Source organism: Arctopsyche grandis, chromosome 13 (genome assembly GCF_051622035.1).
Source record: "Arctopsyche grandis isolate Sample6627 chromosome 13, ASM5162203v2, whole genome shotgun sequence".
NCBI classification, from domain to species: Eukaryota; Metazoa; Arthropoda; class Insecta; order Trichoptera; family Hydropsychidae; genus Arctopsyche; species Arctopsyche grandis.
The window spans coordinates 24,870,429-24,884,765 of NC_135367.1; the positions used below are offsets into that span (position 1 = coordinate 24,870,429).

Consider the following 14,337-nt stretch of genomic DNA (forward strand, 5'->3'; position numbering starts at 1 on the left):
TAGGATTAGGTGAAGATTCATTATGGTGTTTATATTTTCTATAAACTTTCTATCATTTAAAATGCATTATATACATATACAGCTTTTATAACATACTATAAAGAATCAAAATTTTATACAAGTGAGGTTCTGATTGTATATATGTATAGGTATAATTTTTCCACACTGGTCGACTATAGAGATCACTCGATAGTATAAATTGAAATCAATCGTCTTTCAAAACATTGTTGAAAAGCTCCAGGCGCCAAATCCAATTATTATAAATCATCGAGTGTATTGCATTCCTGGAGCGGTTTCCGCACGGAGTTTTCCCGACTAACATGAAATTGGAAATATATAAGGGCGACGACAATAGTCGTCGTTGGGAGCCTTTGTGCAGCTGAGCCGATAAGCCGAATTTTCCGCAACCGGAAAAACACACCCTGTTGATCATCGGGACGCTGCGGACAATTTCACGGTGGCCGATTACTTCAGGGTTGTCGACCGGTTTAATTGAAATTGTCATCGAACCCGACGAGAGGGTTGTGAGGAACAGAGAATGAGATGAAAAAATGGAATTTATCGGCTATTTCCTCCCTCTGCAGGATTCACAGACTTATCTCGTCGACCGATCAGTCGAAACTTTCCAAATATAAATTACTACAGTATTCATATTATATATCAATGTAGGGTTACCATCATGACATATGTACATATGTCATTGGAAAAGATGGTCTTGTTTACAAATTGTCGGTCGAGCTTTGCGAAGTTTATTTAATTTATTTTATTACGTGATTCCAAAGTTCATGTGATTTTTTTTTCAGCTTAAGCTTCTCAGAAACGATGTTGAGAGATTGGTTTCTCGATATGTCTGTCGTAAAGTCAATATCAATAAATCACAAAGGACTAAAGGTAACCTTTATGTATGAATATATTATATTTACATCAATTTAGTTGAAGCTATACCACAATACGCATATGTATGTATATAGGCTTGTAGTTAATTATGGAATAAACCACAAATTAATATATTATATGTACATCAACGTCGAAATTTGAGCGGGAATTAGGCAAACCGCACCGATTCGATATCACTCGGGGACGTTTATCTTCTTCGGTGCTATTAATTTTATCTCAAAGAGAAGGATAGGGTTAAGTTTCTCGAATGATTTTCTAATAAGACTAAGTGCCCCGTCGGGGGAGACCTAGAGATAATAATTTCTAGAATCTCTATGTATTATATGTATGTTTCAAGAACGGTCATTGCTAAAATGTGCCTTTTATCCTTTCGGACCCTCGGCTCTATTGGTTTATTTGAATATCCGACATTTAACCGGGGACGCTCTCAATCTCGCGATTGGTTTTCGAATATCCGATGAAAGCTAGACTCCGAGCTTGATTCGATTATGGTATCAGATGAAAGCTTTTGATTCCGAGTCTTCGATTGCAATTCGTCACATTGCAAAATTATAGCTTTGACGCACTTTCCCGCCAGACGACTTCATCCGATGGTGTAAGTTTGAGTGTTCTCTCAAATTCTATAGATTCATGATCTAAATAATCCCTAGAAAATGCAGAGAAGATCATATATTTATTTTAAAATACGATAAATTTGAATTTGAATTGAATTTCATGTGATTGAATCAAATTTCTGCTCAGTTGACTTCATTAGTTAATTTACGTGAATATTCAATATACATTTTTTATTTACTATTTATAACAGAAAGGCTTATCAGGTAACCCCAATGCGTTGTACTGACTAGAAATATTGTACATATGTACATTTGATACATATCAATTAACATCCATCCAATTTTGCAGCATTTGTTAAACAATTCAGTAAATTCATACCAATTAACATCCACAAAGACATTTATTGTCAAATTTGTAAGTTTTCAGCAGTTAATACAATTCAGCGAAATTCGAGATTGCTGAAAAATTGAGATTTACTAGAAAATGGGTAAGGTTGACAATCTGTTGGAACCGTTTCAATGAAAATCAGATTAATTGACAAACTCTGGTAGGAAACGATCGACCTGGAGTCACAAATCCAAGGTCTGGCCAGCAGAAACCAGTGGAATTTGAACTCGTGACCACTTTGTTCAAAGAATTATATGCTAACCATTAGCGTATTCTACTGGTTATATGACAAACATACATATATTATATGTAGACACACAGACAAGCATACAAAAAGAATGATAGACATAAAGAAATATTTTATAGATACTCAAATATACAGACAGACATACTCACTGAAAGAAAGTAGACAAATAAACGTACACACAGACTTACAAATACACAGATTGAACCCTTAATTGTGTAATTTTGTATATGCTAACCAGTCTATTCTGCAGGTTTCATGAAAAGTGTCAGTATTGTAAGGTGTTATAATATTATCGAAATAAATACTATTATATTATATAATGCTTGTTAAGAATATGTATAATAGAAGTGTATGTTAAATTATATACGAATCATCAACGATCGTTTTGAATAATCTAAAACAATTCCAGCGGGAAAAACATTACATATATTTATTATACATATTCGATCGATACGGCAACGATTTCATAATAAAGCAATTCTCTCCGTTCGATAAATTATAACCGAGCGATAATTCGAAGCATCGACGCAATGGGTTCGTATAATGACTTTATTTTTTATTCCTCTCCATAACCAATTTCACGATTTACAAAATGGTAAAATAGAAAATAACAAATGCGGCGGCAGATGCCTCGTAGGCCTTTTGAGTAATGGGCGGTAATGGAAACCGGTAACTCGAGATGACCGGATTTGTTCGCTCAATTTGAGTTACCGGTTTTGTCTTCAACATTAGATGCTTACAAATGAGACCGCTTCCAGATTTATTGGTGTGATGGTGAGGTCGTTACGACAACTTGCAGCAAAACGCTTTAAAAAAAAAAAAAAAGTAAAAAAAATCACACGCTCTCATTAAGCGAAATTTGTTTCCGAATTAATGGATAAGTAAAATTTTACGATTTTAAGTTTGAATAAATCACCACAAAACTGTCACTTCCAGTCGACATACATGAAATGCTTTTTATTATTACGAATTTATATTCACAATACCACTTCTATATATTTTAATAGCTACTGATCTACTGATCATTTTCTATTTTAAATTTTAATTTAATTTTGTTAGTAATCATAGTATTATATTATTCTAATGTTAATGCACAGCATAATAGGAAAAATAGCTCGAAAACCTATTTACAATTCTTATAAATACTCATAATTCATCTAATACTTAATATTAATTAAAGACTCGAAAGTCGATGACCTAAAGCAGATTGTGTTTAGGTAATCTGTGTTTATACCTGAAGGGTATAGATATTTTGTTGTAATCACCGAGACTCTTCACAAGTGTGTCAGTATGGTTATTAGTTATTCTATCATAGAATCTACTGGTTAGTTTGTTAGTAATGTATGTAACAAATGGAATACTATATATGTCATGCAGTTTTTTCAAGTTTGTATATATGGGTGTATTATAAATTATTTTTAGGGATAGGAGCAAAACATGAATATCTTCAAAGCTTGAAAATATACTAAATATATAATATTTAAAAATATCTTTAGATGACTATACCTACTATAAATTTTTAGCTCAAAATACTACTATATAAAATCATTTACAATCATTCACCATACACTCCTAGATGTATGCTTCTCCAACACGCTTCCACTCGTCTCTGTTTTTCGCAACTCTCATCCTTCTATCCCACTTATTTTCCTAATTTCGTCTACCCATCTTCCTTGCGGTCTATTTTTAACCTTTTAAATTCTCTCTGGTACCAGTCTAGCACTTCTTTAACCACTTTACGTTCATTCTTCTAGCTATATGACCCGCCCATTACCTTAATATAAATTTATTCACTCTATCCACTGTATTCATTTTTTTTTCTCGATGAACTGTTTTATCAATGATCAGATGAAATTGGCAAACTCTGATAAGAAACGATTGATTTGGAGTTAAAAATACCCCCAAATCTAACCAGCAGTATAGAGGATCGAACCCACTGATCACTTGGTGCTAAACCGTACACGTTACCATTGAGCCATACTGCTGGCTCATGTATACATAAAGTTGTGTAAATTTCATTTAATTCGAATATAAATCAAGTGCATATCCAACTCGGTCCCTTAATGCACCAGAAATATCATCCCTACAATAGAGCCGCACTTTATATAGCACAGGTGGGGCGAAAGGAGCGTTCGCGGCCAGACACGGCGGTAATAATTCGGCGCGAGTAATGTCCCGCGAAAAATTATTTCCTAAATAAAATAGAGCCAGTTCCCGGGAGGGAAGTTCCCGACTCCCGGGTACGAATAAATAAATAAGGATATCCCGCGAGGATGCTGCGAAACCGGCGCGGCGTGCACTAATTTAAATTTATATGTACAGACCGTGCGCGAAAGTAAGGTCGGATGATTTCGAGCTCATCCTCATTACTGACACCGTACAATATTATATTATTGAGGAGGGAAAAGTGTCACGGAATGCGATGATAGGAGGTACGTATTCCCGGTGCAGTATTTGTTCTCGCGTGTTGATATAATTCGAAAGTGACACAACAATGGGGCTCGTTGTCTCGTTATTTCGCGGTCGAACAAAAGAAAAAGTGTGTGCGTGTGTGTGTGTGTGTGTGTGTGTGCGTGTTATCGAAGATTTCTATAACGACCTACTCCGTTATAACGAGCTCGGGTATATCGAAATTCCTTCTGCATAGTATGTGCGATTTTAATAAGCTGTGTTTGCTTGGCCGTATCATACACATGTACATTGTATGTATGTATTGTACTTGAAATAAATTCTGGCAGAATTAAAAAAAAAATCCTTTGACCAGTTAGCTGCCACTCGCAAAATACTGATCTAACTAAAAATTTAAAATTGAAAATGCAAAAAAATGATTTGTCCGTTTGACAATGGTTTGAAGTGGCCTTGCATGCATATGCATGGCACGTGTCATAGTGTACGAGATTTTATGGACGTTTAAGATTTATCAATATGTAATGTAATGGATTAAGTGGCAGCCCTGATAACATAGGCAGCAGTTTGGCTTTATGTTAGCGTGTATGTTTAGCACCAAGTGATCAGTTAATTCGATCAGCCATGCTGCTGGTTAGATTTCAAATATCAAAAATTGATTTTAACACTTGCCGCACTGTGGTGGATAGTGAGTGACCAGGACTTGTATTTTATTTTATTTCTCCAAATATTCTGAATGCTAGGTCTTCATATTTTATGTATTCTTCATCAAAATCTTTATGATTCGAAATATGTCATTACAAAATAAAAACATTGATCAATATCAACAGAAATAATTATTTCAACGAGAAGCCCCCCCCCCCCCAAGTACAAGTGCCTCACAGATGTGAGAGAGAGAGGGAATTCAGTATGAGCCGCACTTGACAGTCAGTGTGAGAATGATATCCACCTTGGAATGCCGGCTCTGATTTAGCCATTATTTTTTTTCATTTCTTGAACTTATTTTATATTATTCGACGATTAATAAATGATAAAATGATTTTTATAGCTAATTACAATAATTAATCCAGCACAGGGTCTAGTGGATTTTTATATCATACTAAGTGTTAAGATATGATTATATAAATATTCTAGTTCAAATGCAATACAAATTATAATGAATTGCTTTATCATTATATGTAAATGAACTGAAGCAATATAATGGGATATTCATTGCAAATTCCGTACGTAATTTACATACATTTCTTTGTTCCAGTGTAAATATTGTCATATTCGTATAAAATGTAAAGATGCGGATATACATTGTATGTATACGAATTTTCTTTGAAAGAAAAGTCGCATATTTGTAAAAATTGAGTTTTTCATGTTCACTGAATATTTGCCGAGGATAAAATTTGAGATTCGCGGTTGGTTTTTGACTTTATTTTCGAGATGTATGAAAAAAGTAGACTTTTCCACGAACACTCGAGGTGACGACGCGCTTCAAAAAGAGAAAAGAGAACGCAAAAATGTTATACATACCTACATATATACGGTGAATGAAGTGATTCAGATTGCTCGCTAAGAAAATTCACATTTCTCACCCCGAACGATGATGACATTTCGCTCGGGAAATTTTTTTTTTCTTCAGAGATTTTTTTCTTCTTTATTTTTTTATATTCCCGAAACGAAGTTGTCAAATTTTAAGACGATATTCCTTCGACTTTTGAGAAATGTCTTTTTATACCTCCTCTTTATTTTTATTGTTTAAGCCCGACAGGTGTGCCCACAATTCAAGGATGTATCAAATCCAATATTACAAATCATACAATCGTACATGCTTTCATGTAGCATTTAGTTTACCTGATTTCTACTTACATATTGTTTCTATATTACTATAGAAACGCAAATCCAAAGCAATATATCCTTCTATAAATAATCATACATTCATAAGTTATACTTTATATACGTAGTAATTTTTGGCGCCAACGTATAAAAAATTCGTACAAATATAGGCTGAAGAATTCTGCCGATTGTTATATCCGTTTTTTAGAGGGTTATATTAAAATATTTTCACGGAAGACTTTGAGACGCGTAAAGAGAGAGGTTGTTTGGCAGAATCTTCTCGCTAGGGGTTTCTTAGAGGGTGAACCAGAGCCACCCCATCAAATCAAATATAGACGAGGTGAAAGGAATAATGAAGTCTGGAATTGATGGAAAAATTGCTTTACGAGTTGCGTCGTGTATTTACTAGTACTTCATTTTCGAGGGGATTTATTTAACTGAAAATAATCTCGTAATCTTTGCTTATGATAATTGTATTAATATTTATTAGCATGTTTGAAATAGATTATGATAATCCGGCCAAGACGTGTAAGGTCATCGATAATAGACTATTGTAGTCTGTGATGCACTATTTTGTAGAACGTTACATCGAAAATACAATGACGTTGATTCGACACTGGTTATTGACGTCATTGCTTGTCAACAGATACCATTTATATATGTAATCGCTAATATTGAGTGTCATATTTCTAAAAGGGTGCTAACTAATTGAAATTAAATTTTGACCTTATTCACTTTCATTAAAATAATGTACCCTCATAACTAATATGTATATCGTAGGATAAAGGATAAAGCGAATTGTTCAACTTTAATTAAATGTATTTAATATTAAATAAATTATTCCAACATTAAGCAAGTATAATATATTACTATCACTGAAATTTATTTATTTGCACTTTAAAATTACTAAATCACACAATTTTTTTTACTGGTAACGTTTTATTTCCAATAAAGTACGTTTGTGTACATTAATTGCCTCCTTTTTGTCTGTTAAACTCGGAAATGAATAATTATGATTATGAATAACCAATAATTATGATTCTGAAAGTGAAGTGGAGGCAAGTGAAATATGTCACACAGACCTAAGACAACCATTGTCAAATCGGTTGTAATCAAAATTATACAATTTTTCTAAAAAATATATAAAATATTCAATTGCCAATTAAAGACTATGCCGAAATTTTTTTAATTTAATTACATGATATTTAATGTATCAGTATTGGAATTAAAGTTAAGGTGTACCAAGTGAAAAGTATGTAGTTTTAATTGTAAAGTAGCCGAATTAAAGTTCCGTGTACTTAGTGAAATAAAATAATAATAAAAATTAGTGAAATACTATAAAAAAATAAAGTTCATTTACATATATGTATATTTCCCTTGCTAAAACAAACCAGCAGAATAAACTAGTAGTTAGCATATAATGCATTGAAAATAGTGGTCACATGTTCAAATCCCGCTGGTTTCTACAGGCCAGACTTTGGATTTGTGACTCCAGGTCGATCGTTTCCTATAAGAGTTACAGCGTACAAATACAGCGTACACAACACAATACTGTGCTCCATTAGTACGACTTTTTAGCTCGCAATTTTACCGATTTAAAATTCAGCACACTTCCAATTAACTCTTTTAAACGAAAACACAAAATTGTGTGGCCAGAACACTATCCCAATAAACATTTTCCAATAGAAAAGACTCAATATAAAATATTATTAACAGTGGGAAAAAATCCCAAGTGAAAATACGTACTTTTGACTTTTGATTTGAACTGGACGACTACTTAGAGAAATTTGAAAGCTGAAAAGTACTACAAATAAAAGATAAAATACCCCACTATAGATTCCACTATTCATTTTGAACAGGAAATTGACAGATTTTAAGACATCGACCGAACAACACCAAGATATAGAAAAATCGCGCGATTTAAAAAACACATATCTCCGAATCTCGAGCCAATCAACATTTTTTATTACGTAGATTCGTGTTCATTGGGCATATATCTATAAGTAAAGTCATATCTTGTCTCTGAACCAAAAAAAAAGTCGTAATTTTTCGAAGAGATTAAACGCGCATTAATCGTATTATATACGATGTTTTCAATGCAATTTGCAATGTTTGACCTTAAATATCATGCATAATTTAAAAATAGATAATAATGATGTATTCATATATAATTTGGTGTGATTCTTGATCTGTAGTTGTATCGTACACTCGTCGCATTGGAGCGATCTTTAAGACATGATTAATTGAATAAATAAAATAAATAAATAAATTTGCTCTATGTAAGATGTAATGAAAACCGTACTTTCAATACAACAAACTAAAAACCAACTTTAAATGCCTTTAAAATTGCGTTTAATCAAACACAAATAAAAACAAAACCCTTTCAACCGAAACATCATATGAATGTGTACGTCAGCAGTCGCACAGTAGCTCGCACGTCCAATCCAGCACGCCAGCATTATTATAATATAAATAACCAATCCAAAGCCAATTCCAATCTTCAAAATATTTCCGGACCCACATACGATAACATTTGAGCATCCCTGTCGACGATTACGGTCGTTTAGCGTCCGATACGTGTGTGTATTGAGACGTGTTCGGCCAGAACCGGGCCATTACGACACGTCCGACCGCACAGGGCCCAACTTCAAAGTGGCCCGGGCCGGCTCGTAAATTAAATTTCACGATTTTATTTCGATTTACAAATTGGCTCCGGTTTTGGATTGAGTCATCGGCCGCGCGCGCCTCCACGCCCAATTTATGGCGCAAAATTACCGCCGGCTCATCACGATCCACTTTTTGATGGTCGATAAATCAAAGACGTCGATTGGTCAGCTGCCCTTGTTCGAGATGCTTACAAATAGACAATTTCGTTCTAGAAAATAAGTATGATAGTGTATCTCTGAGTTGGTTATACCAAAAGAAGCGCTTTAGATCATTGTGAAAATATTTAACCATTTAATCAAGTAAGTGAACGCTTGAATGTCTGATAATAAATTCTAACTATGCAACTATAACTATGAGCCAACAGTGTTATACATACATATGTATGTTCACTAGTGTTGTACTCAATAAAATATCATCGCATGGGTTTTGGCATATTAAGTTATTAAATAAAAAAATAAATTAAAATTCGATCCGCACGCGGTTGGATTTTTTTCAAATACCTTTCAAATGTATTTAATTTAATATTTATATTTATTTTTTTAATATAATAAAACTACCTACCTATCTAAATGTAAACAATGTAAAACACTAATAGAAAAAAATAATTAATTTAATTAATTTTCAATAGATGGCGGTAAATTCTCTGCCAATAGGAAACATTGTTAGGAAATAGTATATATAGAAGTTTTTTCTTTTGTTATTGTATTCGTATATACGTTTTGGCAGTGATTTAGCTATGACGTACATATGTATGTATGTCGAATCGAAACGACTATTATAGTATGGCGAGCGTTATCTCCGACAGATAGACAGACAGAATAGCGATATTTTATATATGATATTTATTTATTTACATATTAGCCACAGTGACATAATACATAATACTCTAACGCATCACTGTGACCAGACATATAAGCGTAGTACAAATACTATATATAAGAAAATTAGAGAGACATTTATGTTATAGCTTATCATTTTTTTTAAATCATATTCAAATAGTGGTGGCACATAGTGGGTAGAATGGTTTTTGCCAATTTGATGAAGGAACCGCTTCAACAATGAAATCAAATAAATTGGCAAACTCTGATAGGAAACAATCGACTTGAAGTCTCAAATATCCAAGTCTGACCAGCAGCATTAAAGATTATACCCTGAATAAATTCTCATAGAAAAATAAATGATTTTTAAAATCTTTTTATTGTCAATAATACATTTTGGGTCTTTTCTATGTACAATGTTACTTTTTTTTTTGATTTTTAAATGCTTTTCACGAAATTATGTTCACAATACATCTTATATCTATTTGAATAGCTACTGATCTTCTGGTCATTTTCTATTTTACAATTTTGTTTTTGTTTTTATTTGTTAGTTAATAAGATGTTATATATCATTTTAATTTTAATTAACGAAAAATGTTCTATTGTACATATATACGAAATGCTATTGATCGAGAGGCGCTGAAAAAGATAGAATATACGTTTTAGCTAAGTGTCTTCCTGCAGCGTATGGATTATAAATTTAAAAAAATGACATGAAAACTGCAAAACTTTGAATGAATAGATCTACATATGTATGTATATTTCACTCACAATACTCTGATTTACTTTACTATGAGCTTGCATACGCGTCCTGGACTGTACATATTTATTTTCTATTAGAACCGAGCAGTAATAACTTGGAGTAAGTTTTCCCAGTTTCGGGAAAGGGGGTGGCAGCAGGCGATTTGATGAGAAGACCACGATGAACTTTGCCAAGTTTGCCATTGACGCCTGCGTCAGACCACAGGTTCAGACCCCCGAAAACCATCAAAACTTTCCTCGCAACTCGTCGTCGTCCACTTTAATTCGTCCCTTCTTTTGACCCTTTCGATCATCCCGAAATGAATACGAATCCGAGGGTAAGTTTTGCCGAATCGTTCGACGAACGACGATACTTTGATAGTTCGCCCTCGTCAATTTATTTCCGAACGACTAATTAGTCTAAGGGTTTATTAATCTAGTCGGATGTGTTACTCGTATGCAACAAACATGTGTATGTGCTTATGTTGATTGTGTTAATTTAATTTCGTGTATATTTAAAGGCTAACCGCAACATATTAAGACACTCTCGGGAGGGAATAAAACGATGTGAGTGTAGTCTTAGGGATGCGAATTATTAACTGTGTAATATACAAAAACTTTCAATGGAAAATTGTATTATTTTTCTTAATAATTTCGTAACAAAACATTATGTAAATGTAATATTTTGCGCTTAACAATATTTAAAAATACTGGTGGCCTGTAATACGTTTATTCGGCTTTTCCGAGATTCTAGACATATGGAATTAAAATAAGTGATAACAACTTGTGAATTAAGTCAAACAGAAATAGTGTTTTTAGAACTGAAAATTGGACTTCCGCCATTTGCAAATATAACGGCTCAGTTAATAATTATCTTATTACTCAAAAAGAAATATCGTCGTATATAAAATTTGTAAGAAAAATGCATAGAATAGAAATCAAAACAATTAAATTATATAAGCTACTTTTTAATTGCATTCTTTTCGGCTTGCGTTTTAGCTTGTGTAAATACTTTTGTGCTCGTTTTAAATATGTAAGAGCTCTTGCGTGAAAATATGTTAAAAATTTTAATAGCAGATTTCCTTCGCTTTGAAAAGGTTTTAAAAAATGTTTAAAAACGTATTAAATTAGACAAATTTACCTAAAAATATATTTTCAGCTTTGACCGATTCATAGTCTATTTTCGTCTTTTATGTAAGTATAGAAGTCTTAGAAAATATTAAAAATACAACGTTTTAGGGATGTGATATAATTTTTAAATTTAAAGTGAAAAAAATAGACTATGACACTTGACTTACTACTATTTAAAATATATGTCCATATTTTCATTAAGTAAATAGTATAATTAACAATTAGTTATATCATTTCAAATCAAATTTAATTCAAATCAAGTCTTGAAAGAATCATTATGCCTACATCAATTTAGTACAATCAATCACATTTAGTATTTTGCTAGTGTTGTCCCCGGTGAAATATCATCGCATGGGTTATGGCATATCTAGTTATTAAATAAAAACAAAATTAAAAGAAATGTACCGGCCCTATGTTCGATCCGCACGCAGTCGTATTTTTTTCAAATATATTTTCATTGTTTAATATGAAAAAAAATGGTAAAAATACCTACCTACATTTGCATAAACAATATAAAACTCCAATAGAAAAATTAATTAATTAATTAAATAAATTTTCAATAGATGGCGCTAAATGCCTAGATACTTATTTCCCTAGAGGAAACATTGTTAGCAAACAGTAGATATTGAAGTTTTTTGTTGATCTGTTATTTTGTTATTTTGTTGGCAGTGTTTTAACTGTGACGTACAAATGTCAAATCGAAACGACTATTATAGTACGGCGAGCGTTATATTACAGAGACACACACACATGCACAGAATAGTCTATTATATATATGATCATTTTTTTACAATAACGAATAGTTGAAAGTACTTCGCTCTAATATATAAGTCAAAAGGTGAAGAAACAAACATATGCACATATGTAGAAATTACAAAAGACGCGTTCAGCATCCACTTTGACCCTTCGAAATTCATTAAAAATCCATCAAAACGAAAATGCCACACCTCCTAATTAAAACAAATCCCAACATAAATCCAGGCCCACGTGACAACAAACATTTGCCTTTTGAAGCGATGATAGTCATTGTAGACGACTGGCAAATAAACCGGGGGACCAAATCGCAGTAATCCCTGCCTCGTGTATAGTTCGGTCGCCACCTCGTGACTTCTTAACACCTAGGGTCACCAACACACGAAGGTGCAAGCCCTAGCGTGTGTGGCAGCCCTCGTTGTTTGTGTCCGGCCCCTTTGAGCTAATCACTTTGCGTTCGGATCTCAAAGCCCCGGCTTTGTTTGTCAGCACGATGTTGACGGACACTCCCATGTTATCTTCCATTTTAATTACCCTTTGGTCTACATGTGTGTATCTCCTACGTATGTATTATATGAAGGCTGAAACCTTTGTGACTTATCTTCCCCGCTGATGTGGATTCAAATATAAATTTGCAGTCATATTCCACGTCGGTGTTCTCATCTGGCGCAATCAAGCTTCAAAGATTACACGGTTGGCTTCTTTTCCCAAGAGTTCTGTTCTACATCAATTTCAATATACATATGTATATGTATTTTTGAAGTGGCTTTGGTATTTTTGATTTGGATCCTGAACCCACCCCTACGCAACACATATAACGATTTATATATTAAATGTCATAAATGTAATACATAAGAGCATTGAATAATAAAAAATTCCACAACGAGAAGATATGTATGTTGCGCATTCTCTTTTGTTACGAAGAATTAATTCAATTAATTATTTTATGAAAACAAATTTATACGCTTAAAGTCTAAAGTATACAACATTGAAACTTATTTTGAAATAAAATCGACATAATGTTAGTTTTATTTATTAAAATCTATTTGATATGGAAAGCTCTATGGATTGCAATGAAAAAATGTGCGAAATTTCCATAGCTTATTTTTTTAATGATTTGATTTGAATTTAATTTTAAATTTTTGATTAAAAAGACTTAAAGTTAACTTTAGTTTTTAATTATTTAAAAAAATGGGTTTCCAATTAAAAAATATGCTCAGATTTTATGAAGTGAATTTGTTTAGTTCCTGAGCCTTAACTTTTTTTTCATATTATATTTTATATTTTATATATTATATTTTAATACGCATGCAAAGCAATTTTAAATTATTTTAATTAAATTTTCATTAAAATATCACATTTTAAGCTCGTTTTAAATTTTGAATATATTAATTTCTTACAAATTCCCCGCCGATGATTTTTTTACTCTAGTATTATATTTCTATACATCGAGATACACATCTCTGAGAATCACACGTCGAATAATTAATGGCTAGCCATCTCTGGGTCGTCGTTTTGTCAGCTCTAATTGTCTGCCAGACCGAACCGAAACCGAGGAAATTTTTTCAAAGACACTGAAATAGAAGACAGGCGTACCGGAATAGTCGTCCAAGTCATCGGTGTCGTATAAATCTTTAATGTTTGATCGTTCGCCTTCAAATACAACTGATCTCATTCTAATTTGGTATTCGTGGAGCGCGATTCCCAAACACAACTATAAAATAAAAATAAATTACTCAAACAGTGTGTGAATCGCGTCCGCAGTTCAATATTTAATTCTGCTACGTTTGAAGAATCGCAAAGTTGATTTTGTTAAACAAACAGTACGTAAGAACAAATATTCTGGATATGTTTGCTGTGACATTTATTTATTTTTTCATATTTTAAACAAATCAAGGATTGGTTAGATAG

General features: G+C 32.8%; 1 protein-coding gene across 1 annotated transcript in view; it reads left to right on the forward strand.

The window, feature by feature from the left end:
* The window catches only part of pxb (putative Hedgehog signaling attenuator pxb), a 196,904-nt gene that overhangs the window by 141,425 nt on the left and 41,142 nt on the right, over positions 1 to 14,337 (forward strand). The gene's annotated exons all lie outside the window — the stretch shown is intronic.